The sequence below is a fragment of the Phyllobates terribilis genome, unplaced genomic scaffold, assembly GCF_046119375.1.
Source record: "Phyllobates terribilis strain yellow unplaced genomic scaffold, ASM4611937v1 Scaffold_43__1_contigs__length_10536358, whole genome shotgun sequence".
NCBI classification, from domain to species: Eukaryota; Metazoa; Chordata; class Amphibia; order Anura; family Dendrobatidae; genus Phyllobates; species Phyllobates terribilis.
This window is the reverse complement of record NW_027362803.1, coordinates 924,502-935,156: the sequence shown is the minus strand read 5'-3', so window position 1 is coordinate 935,156 and position 10,655 is coordinate 924,502.

The window sequence follows — 10,655 nt, the reverse complement described above, 5'->3', positions numbered from 1 at the left end:
GAATGTAAATCCCACGGGGATAAAATTGAAAAAAGTTGAAAAAATTTTTTTTTTGGACTTAGTAATTTTTCTTGCGTTTATCAGACTTTCAGGTAGGGAAAATGTCAGTGAGCGTTCCAATTTCAGTTCCAGAGCGATTCGCCCAATGAGTCCTTAATATTTAGTCGTTTTCAGCCAATTTTCTGGATTTTTGAAAATTTCACTTTTTTGTGAAAATATCTACTAAATGAGGGAATAATATGTGTGAGGGTACCCCAGGAGAGTTCCAAGTGTGTGTGGGTAGAATATAAATCCCACGGGGATAAAATTGAAAAAGTTGAAAAAAATTTTTTTTTCGACTTAGTAATTTTTCCGGCGTTTATCAGACTTTCAGATAGGGGAAATGTCAGTGAGCATTCCGATTTCAGTTCCAGAGCGATTCGCCCAATGAGTCCTTAATATTTAGTCGTTTTCAGCCAATTTTCTGGATTTTTGAAAATTTCACTTTTTTGTGAAAATATCCACTAAATGAGGGAATAATATGTGTGAGGGTACCCCAGGAGAGTTCCAAACGTGTGTGGGTAGAACATAAATCAAACGGGGATAAAATTGAAAAAAGTTGAAAAAAATTTTTTTTTGGACTTAGTAATTTTTCCGGCGTTTATCAGACTTTCAGATAGGGAAAATGTCAGTGAGCATTCCGATTTCAATTCCAGAGCGATTCGCCCAATGAGTCCTTAATATTTAGTTGTTTTCAGCCAATTTTCTGGATTTTTGAAAATTTCACTTTTTTGTGAAAATATCCACTAAATGAGGGAATAATATGTGTGAGGGTACCCCAGGAGAGTTCCAAATGTGTGTGGGTAGAATATATATCCCACAGGGGTGAAATTGAAAAAAGTTGAAAAAAATTTTTTTTTGGACTTAGTAATTTTTCCAGCGTTTATCAGACTTTCAGATAGGGAAAATGTCAGTGAGCGTTCCGATTTCAGTTCCAGAGCGATTCGCCCCATGAGTCCTTGATATTTAGTCGTTTTCAGCCAATTTTCTGGATTTTTGAAAATTTCACTTTTTTGTGAAAATATCCACTAAATGAGGGAATAATATGTGTGAGGGTACCCCAGGAGAGTTCCAAATGTGTGTGGGTAGAATATAAATCCCACGGGGATAAAATTGAAAAAAGTTTAAAAAAAATTTTTTTTGGACTTAGTAATTTTTCCGGCGTTTATCAGACTTTCAGATAGGGAAAATGTCAGTGAGCGTTCTGATTTCAGTTCCAGAACGATTCGCCCAATGAGTCCTTAATATTTAGTCGTTTTCAGCCAATTTTCTGGATTTTTGAAAATGTCACTTTTTTGTGAAAATATCCACTAAATGAGGGAATAATATGTGTGAGGGTACGCCAGGAGAGTTACAAATGTGTGTGGGTAGAATATAAATCCCACGGGGATAAAATTGAAAAAAGTTGAAAAAAATTTTTTTTGGACTTAGTAATTTTTCCAGCGTTTATCAGACTTTCAGATAGGGGAAATGTCAGTGAGCGTTCCGATTTCAGTTCCAGAGCGATTTGCCCAATGAGTCCTTGATATTTAGTCGTTTTCAGCCAATTTTCTGGATTTTTAAAAATTTCACTTTTTTGTGAAAATATCCACTAAATGAGGGAATAATATGTGTGAGGGTACCCGAGGAGAGTTCCAAATGTGTGTGGGCAGAATATAAATCCCACGGGGATAAAATTGAAAAAAGTTGAAAAAATTTTTTTTTTCGACTTAGTAATTTTTCCGGCGTTTATCAGACTTTCAGATAGGGGAAATGTCAGTGAGCATTCCGATTTCAGTTCCAGAGCGATTCGCCCAATGAGTCCTTAATATTTAGTCGTTTTCAGCCAATTTTCTGGATTTTTGAAAATTTCACTTTTTTGTGAAAATATCCACTAAATGAGGGAAGAATATGTGTGAGGGTACCCCAGGAGAGTTCCAAATGTGTGTGGGTAGAATGTATATCCCACGGGGATAAAATTGAAAAAAGTTGAAAAAATTTTTTTTTTGGACTTAGTAATTTTTCCTGCGTTTATCAGAATTTCAGGTAGGGAAAATATCAGTGAGCGTTCCGATTTCAGTTCCAGAGCGATTCGCCCAATGAGTCCTTAATATTTAGTCGTTTTCAGCCAATTTTCTGGATTTTTGAAAATTTCACTTTTTTGTGAAAATATCCACTAAATGAGGGAATAATATGTGTGAGGGTACGCCAGGAGAGTTCCAAATGTGTGTGGCTAGAATATAAATCCCACGGGGATAAAATTGAAAAAAGTTGAAAAAAATTTTTTTTGGACTTAGTAATTTTTCCGGCGTTTATCAGACTTTCAGATAGGGGAAATGTCAGTGAGCGTTCCGATTTCAGTTCCAGAGCGATTCGCCCAATGAGTGCTTAATATTTAGTCGTTTTCAGCCAATTTTCTGGATTTTTGAAAATTTCACTGTTTTGTGAAAATATCCACTAAATGAGGGAATAATATGTGTGAGGGTACCCCAGGAGAGTTCCAAACGTGTGTGGGTAGAACATAAATCCCACGGGGATAAAATTGAAAAAAGTTGTAAAAAATTTTTTTTTGGACTTAGTAATTTTTCCAGCGTTTATCAGACTTTCAGATAGGGAAAATGTCAGTGAGCGTTCCGATTTCAGTTCCAGAGCGATTCGCCCCATGAGTCCTTGATATTTAGTCGTTTTCAGCCAATTTTCTGGATTTTTGAAAATTTCACTTTTTTGTGAAAATATCCACTAAATGAGGGAATAATATGTGTGAGGGTACCCCAGGAGAGTTCCAAATGTGTGTGGGTAGAATATAAATCCCACGAGGATAAAATTGAAAAAAGTTGAAAAATTTTTTTTTTCGACTTAGTAATTTTTCCGGCGTTTATCAGACTTTCAGATAGGGGAAATGTCAGTGAGCGTTCCGATTTCAGTTCCAGAGCGATTCGCCCAATGAGTCCTTAATATTTAGTCGTTTTCAGCCAATTTTCTGGATTTTTGAAAATTTCACTTTTTTGTGAAAATATCTACTAAATGAGGGAATAATATGTGTGAGGGTACCCCAGGAGAGTTCCAAATGTGTGTGGGTAGAATATAAATCCCACGGGGATAAAATTGAAAAAAGTTGAAAAAAAATTTTTTTTGGACTTAGTAATTTTTCCGGCGTTTATCAGACTTTCAGATAGGGGAAATGTCAGTGAGCGTTCCGATTTCAGTTCCAGAGCGATTCGCCCAATGAGTCCTTAATATTTAGTCGTTTTCAGCCAATTTTCTGGATTTTTGAAAATTTCACTTTTTTGTGAAAATATCCACTAAATGAGGGAATAATATGTTTGAGGGTACCCCAGGAGAGTTCCAAATGTGTGTGGGTAGAATATAAATCCCACGGGGATAAAATTGAAAAAAGTTGTAAAAAATTTTTTTTTGACTTAATAATTTTTCCGGCGTTTATCAGACTTTCAGATAGGGAAAATGTCAGTGAGCGTACCGATTTCAATTCCAGAGCGATTCTCCCCATGAGTCCTTGATATTTAGTCGTTTTCAGCCAATTTTCTGGATTTTTGAAAATTTCACTTTTTTGTGAAAATATCCACTAAATGAGGGAATAATATGTGTGAGGGTACCCCAGGAGAGTTCCAAATGTGTGTGGGTAGAATATAAATCCCACGGGGATAAAATTGAAAAAAGTTTAAAAAAAATTTTTTTTGGACTTAGTAATTTTTCCGGCGTTTATCAGACTTTCAGATAGGGAAAATGTCAGTGAGCGTTCCGATTTCAGTTCCAGAGCGATTCGCCCAATGAGTCCTTAATATTTAGTCGTTTTCAGCCAATTTTCTGGATTTTTTAAAATTTCACTTTTTTGTGAAAATATCCACTAAATGAGGGAATAATATGTGTGAGGGTACCCCACGAGAGTTCCAAATGTGTGTGGGTAGAATATAAATCCCACGGGGATAAAATTGAAAAAAGTTGAAAAAAATTTTTTTTGGACTTAGTCATTTTTCCGGCGTTTATCAGACTTTCAGATAGGGGAAATGTCAGTGAGCGTTCCGATTTCAGTTCCAGAGCGATTTGCCCAATGAGTCCTTGATATTTAGTCGTTTTCAGCCAATTTTCTGGATTTTTAAAAATTTCACTTTTTTGTGAAAATATCCACTAAATGAGGGAATAATATGTGTGAGGGTACCCCAGGAGAGTTCCAAATGTGTGTGGGTAGAACATAAATCTCACGGGGATAAAATTGAAAAAAGTTGTAAAAAATTTTTTTTTGGACTTAGTAATTTTTCCGGCGTTTATCAGACTTTCAGATAGGGAAAATGTCAGTGAGCGTTCCGATTTCAATTCCAGAGCGATTCGCCCAATGAGTCCTTAATATTTAGTCGTTTTCAGCCAATTTTCTGGATTTTTGAAAATTTCACTTTTTTGTGAAAATATCCACTAAATGAGGGAATAATATGTGTGAGGGTACCCCAGGAGAGTTCCAAATGTGTGTGGGTAGAATATATATCCCACGGGGGTAAAATTGAAAAAAGTTGAAAAAATTTTTTTTTTGGACTTAGTCATTTTTCCGGCGTTTATCAGACTTTCAGATAGGGGAAATGTCAGTGACCATTCCGATTTCAGTTCCAGAGCGATTCGCCCAATGAGTCCTTAATATTTAGTCGTTTTCAGCCAATTTTCTGGATTTTTGAAAATTTCACTTTTTTGTGAAAATATCTACTAAATGAGGGAATAATATGTGTGAGGGTACCCCAGGAGAGTTCCAAATGTGTGTGGGTAGAATATAAATCCCACGGGGATAAAATTGAAAAAAGTTGAAAAAAATTTTTTTTTGGACTTAGTCATTTTTCCGGCGTTTATCAGACTTTCAGATAGGGAAAATGTCAGTGAGCGTTCCGATTTCAGTTCCAGAGCGATTCGCCCAATGAGTCCTTAATATTTAGTCGTTTTCAGCCAATTTTCTGGATTTTTGAAAATTTCACTTTTTTGTGAAAATATCCACTAAATGAGGGAATAATATGTGTGAGGGTACCCCAGGAGAGTTCCAAATGTGTGTGGGTAGAACATAAATCTCACGGGGATAAAATTGAAAAAAGTTGTAAAAAATTTTTTTTTGACTTAATAATTTTTCCGGCGTTTATCAGACTTTCAGATAGGGGAAATGTCAGTGAGCGTTCCGATTTCAGTTCCAGAGCGATTTGCCCAATGAGTCCTTGATATTTAGTCGTTTTCAGCCAATTTTCTGGATTTTTAAAAATTTCACTTTTTTGTGAAAATATCCACTAAATGAGGGAATAATATGTGTGAGGGTACCCCAGGAGAGTTCCAAATGTGTGTGGGTAGAATATAAATCCCACGGGGATAAAATTGAAAAAAGTTGAAAAAAATTTTTTTTTGGACTTAGTAATTTTTCCGGCGTTTATCAGACTTTCAGATAGGGGAAATGTCAGTGAGCGTTCCGATTTCAGTTCCAGAGCGATTCGCCCAATGAGTCCTTAATATTTAGTCGTTTTCAGCCAATTTTCTGGATTTTTGAAAATTTCACTTTTTTGTGAAAATATCCACTAAATGAGGGAATAATATGTGTGAGGGTACCCCAGGAGAGTTCCAAATGTGTGTGGGTAGAACATAAATCTCACGGGGATAAAATTGAAAAAAGTTGTAAAAAATTTTTTTTTGGACTTAGTAATTTTTCCGTCGTTTATCAGACTTTCAGATAGGGAAAATGTCAGTGAGCGTTCCGATTTCAATTCCAGAGCGATTCGCCCAATGAGTCCTTAATATTTAGTCGTTTTCAGCCAATTTTCTGGATTTTTGAAAATTTCACTTTTTTGTGAAAATATCCACTAAATGAGGGAATAATATGTGTGAGGGTACCCCAGGAGAGTTCCAAATGTGTGTGGGTAGAATATATATCCCACAGGGGTGAAATTGAAAAAAGTTGAAAAAAATTTTTTTTTCGACTTCGTAATTTTTCCGGTGTTTATCAGACTTTCAGATAGGGAAAATGTCAGTGAGCGTTGCGATTTCAGTTCCAGAGCGATTCGCCCAATTATTCCTTAATATTTAGTCGTTTTCAGCCAATTTTCTGGATTTTTGAAAATTTCACTTTTTTGTGAAAATATCCACTAAATGAGGGAATAATATGTGTGAGGGTACCCCAGGAGAGTTCCAAATGTGTGTGGGTAGAATATAAATCCCACGGGGATAAAATTGAAAAAAGTTGAAAAAAATTTTTTTTGGACTTAGTAATTTTTCCGGCGTTTATCAGACTTTCAGATAGGGAAAATGTCAGTGAGCGTTCCGATTTCAATTCCAGAGCGATTCGCCCAATGAGTCCTTAATATTTAGTCGTTTTCAGCCAATTTTCTGGATTTTTGAAAATTTCACTTTTTTGTGAAAATATCCACTAAATGAGGGAATAATATGTGTGAGGGTACCCCAGGAGAGTTCCAAATGTGTGTGGGTAGAATATATATCCCACGGGGGTGAAATTGAAAAAAGTTGAAAAAAATTTTTTTTTGGACTTAGTAATTTTTCCAGCGTTTATCAGACTTTCAGATAGGGAAAATGTCAGTGAGCGTTCCGATTTCAGTTCCAGAGCGATTCGCCCAATGAGTCCTTAATATTTAGTCGTTTTCAGCCAATTTTCTGGATTTTTTAAAATTTCACTTTTTTGTGAAAATATCCACTAAATGAGGGAATAATATGTGTGAGGGTACCCCAGGAGAGTTCCAAATGTGTGTGGGTAGAATATAAATCCCACGGGGATAAAATTGAAAAAAGTTGCAAAAAATTTTTTTTGGACTTAGTAATTTTTCCGGCGTTTATCAGACTTTCAGATAGGGGAAATGTCAGTGAGCGTTCCGATTTCAGTTCCAGAGCGATTTGCCCAATGAGTCCTTGATATTTAGTCGTTTTCAGCCAATTTTCTGGATTTTTAAAAATTTCACTTTTTTGTGAAAATATCCACTAAATGAGGGAATAATATGTGTGAGGGTACCCCAGGAGAGTTCCAAATGTGTGTGGGTAGAATATAAATCCCACGGGGATAAAATTGAAAAAAGTTGAAAAAATTTTTTTTTTCGACTTAGTAATTTTTCCGGAGTTTATCAGACTTTCAGATAGGGGAAATGTCAGTGAGTGTTCCGATTTCAGTTCCAGAGCGATTCGCCCAATGAGTCCTTAATATTTAGTTGTTTTCAGCCAATTTTCTGGATTTTTGAAAATTTCACTTTTTTGTGAAAATATCTACTAAATGAGGGAATAATATGTGTGAGGGTACCCCAGGAGAGTTCCAAATGTGTGTGGGTAGAATATAAATCCCACGGGGATAAAATTGAAAAAAGTTGAAAAAAATTTTTTTTTGGACTTAGTAATTTTTCCGGCGTTTATCAGACTTTCAGATAGGGGAAATGTCAGTGAGCGTTCCGATTTCAGTTCCAGAGCGATTCGCCCAATGAGTCCTTAATATTTAGTCGTTTTCAGCCAATTTTCTGGATTTTTGAAAATTTCACTTTTTTGTGAAAATATCCTCTAAATGAGGGAATAATATGTGTGAGGGTACCCCAGGAGAGTTCCAAATGTGTGTGGGTAGAACATAAATCCCACGGGGATAAAATTGAAAAAAGATGTAAAAAATTTTTTTTTGGACTTAGTAATTAATCCGTCGTTTATCAGACTTTCAGATAGGGAAAATGTCAGTGAGCATTGCGATTTCAGTTCCAGAGCGATTCGCCCAATTATTCCTTAATATTTAGTCGTTTTCAGCCAATTTTCTGGATTTTTGAAAATTTCACTTTTTTGTGAAAATATCCACTAAATGAGGGAATAATATGTGTGAGGGTACCCCAGGAGAGTTCCAAATGTGTGTGGGTAGAATATATATCCCACAGGGGTGAAATTGAAAAAAGTTGAAAAAAATTTTTTTTTGGACTTAGTAATTTTTCCAGCGTTTATCAGACTTTCAGATAGGGAAAATGTCAGTGAGCATTCCGATTTCAGTTCCAGAGCGATTCGCCCCGTGAGTCCTTAATATTTAGTCGTTTTCAGCCAATTTTCTGGATTTTTGAAAATTTCACTTTTTTGTGAAAATATCCACTAAATGAGGGAATAATATGTGTGAGGGTACCCCAGGAGAGTTCCAAATGTGTGTGGGTAGAATATATATCCCACGGGGGTGAAATTGAAAAAAGTTGAAAAAAATTTTTTTTTGGACTTAGTAATTTTTCCAGCGTTTATCAGACTTTCAGATAGGGAAAATGTCAGTGAGCGTTCCGATTTCAGTTCCAGAGCGATTCGCCCAATGAGTCCTTAATATTTAGTCGTTTTCAGCCAATTTTCTGGATTTTTTAAAATTTCACTTTTTTGTGAAAATATCCACTAAATGAGGGAATAATATGTGTGAGGGTACCCCAGGAGAGTTCCAAATGTGTGTGGGTAGAATATAAATCCCACGGGGATAAAATTGAAAAAAGTTGCAAAAAATTTTTTTTGGACTTAGTAATTTTTCCGGCGTTTATCAGACTTTCAGATAGGGGAAATGTCAGTGAGCGTTCCGATTTCAGTTCCAGAGCGATTTGCCCAATGAGTCCTTGATATTTAGTCGTTTTCAGCCAATTTTCTGGATTTTTAAAAATTTCACTTTTTTGTGAAAATATCCACTAAATGAGGGAATAATATGTGTGAGGGTACCCCAGGAGAGTTCCAAATGTGTGTGGGTAGAATATAAATCCCACGGGGATAAAATTGAAAAAAGTTGAAAAAATTTTTTTTTTCGACTTAGTAATTTTTCCGGAGTTTATCAGACTTTCAGATAGGGGAAATGTCAGTGAGTGTTCCGATTTCAGTTCCAGAGCGATTCGCCCAATGAGTCCTTAATATTTAGTTGTTTTCAGCCAATTTTCTGGATTTTTGAAAATTTCACTTTTTTGTGAAAATATCTACTAAATGAGGGAATAATATGTGTGAGGGTACCCCAGGAGAGTTCCAAATGTGTGTGGGTAGAATATAAATCCCACGGGGATAAAATTGAAAAAAGTTGAAAAAAATTTTTTTTTGGACTTAGTAATTTTTCCGGCGTTTATCAGACTTTCAGATAGGGGAAATGTCAGTGAGCGTTCCGATTTCAGTTCCAGAGCGATTCGCCCAATGAGTCCTTAATATTTAGTCGTTTTCAGCCAATTTTCTGGATTTTTGAAAATTTCACTTTTTTGTGAAAATATCCTCTAAATGAGGGAATAATATGTGTGAGGGTACCCCAGGAGAGTTCCAAATGTGTGTGGGTAGAACATAAATCCCACGGGGATAAAATTGAAAAAAGATGTAAAAAATTTTTTTTTGGACTTAGTAATTAATCCGTCGTTTATCAGACTTTCAGATAGGGAAAATGTCAGTGAGCATTGCGATTTCAGTTCCAGAGCGATTCGCCCAATTATTCCTTAATATTTAGTCGTTTTCAGCCAATTTTCTGGATTTTTGAAAATTTCACTTTTTTGTGAAAATATCCACTAAATGAGGGAATAATATGTGTGAGGGTACCCCAGGAGAGTTCCAAATGTGTGTGGGTAGAATATATATCCCACAGGGGTGAAATTGAAAAAAGTTGAAAAAAATTTTTTTTTGGACTTAGTAATTTTTCCAGCGTTTATCAGACTTTCAGATAGGGAAAATGTCAGTGAGCATTCCGATTTCAGTTCCAGAGCGATTCGCCCCGTGAGTCCTTAATATTTAGTCGTTTTCAGCCAATTTTCTGGATTTTTGAAAATTTCACTTTTTTGTGAAAATATCCACTAAATGAGGGAATAATATGTGTGAGGGTACCCCAGGAGAGTTCCAAATGTGTGTGGGTAGAATATAAATCCCACGGGGATAAAATTGAAAAAAGTTGAAAAAAATTTTTTTTGGACTTAGTAATTTTTCCGGCGTTTATCAGACTTTCAGATAGGGAAAATGTCAGTGAGCGTTCCGATTTCAATTCCAGAGCGATTCGCCCAATGAGTCCTTAATATTTAGTCGTTTTCAGCCAATTTTCTGGATTTTTGAAAATTTCACTTTTTTGTGAAAATATCCACTAAATGAGGGAATAATATGTGTGAGGGTACCCCAGGAGAGTTCCAAATGTGTGTGGGTAGAATATATATCCCACGGGGGTGAAATTGAAAAAAGTTGAAAAAAATTTTTTTTTGGACTTAGTAATTTTTCCAGCGTTTATCAGACTTTCAGATAGGGAAAATGTCAGTGAGCGTTCCGATTTCAGTTCCAGAGCGATTCGCCCCATGAGTCCTTAATATTTAGTCGTTTTCAGCCAATTTTCTGGATTTTTGAAAATTTCACTTTTTTGTGAAAATATCTACTAAATGAGGGAATAATATGTGTGAGGGTACCCCAGGAGAGTTCCAAATGTGTGTGGGTAGAATATAAATCCCACGGGGATAAAATTGAAAAAAGTTGAAAAAAATTTTTTTTTGGACTTAGTAATTTTTCCGGCGTTTATCAGACTTTCAGATAGGGGAAATGTCAGTGAGCGTTCCGATTTCAGTTCCAGAGCGATTCGCCCAATGAGTCCTTAATATTTAGTCGTTTTCAGCCAATTTTCTGGATTTTTGAAAATTTCACTTTTTTGTGAAAATATCTACTAAATGAGG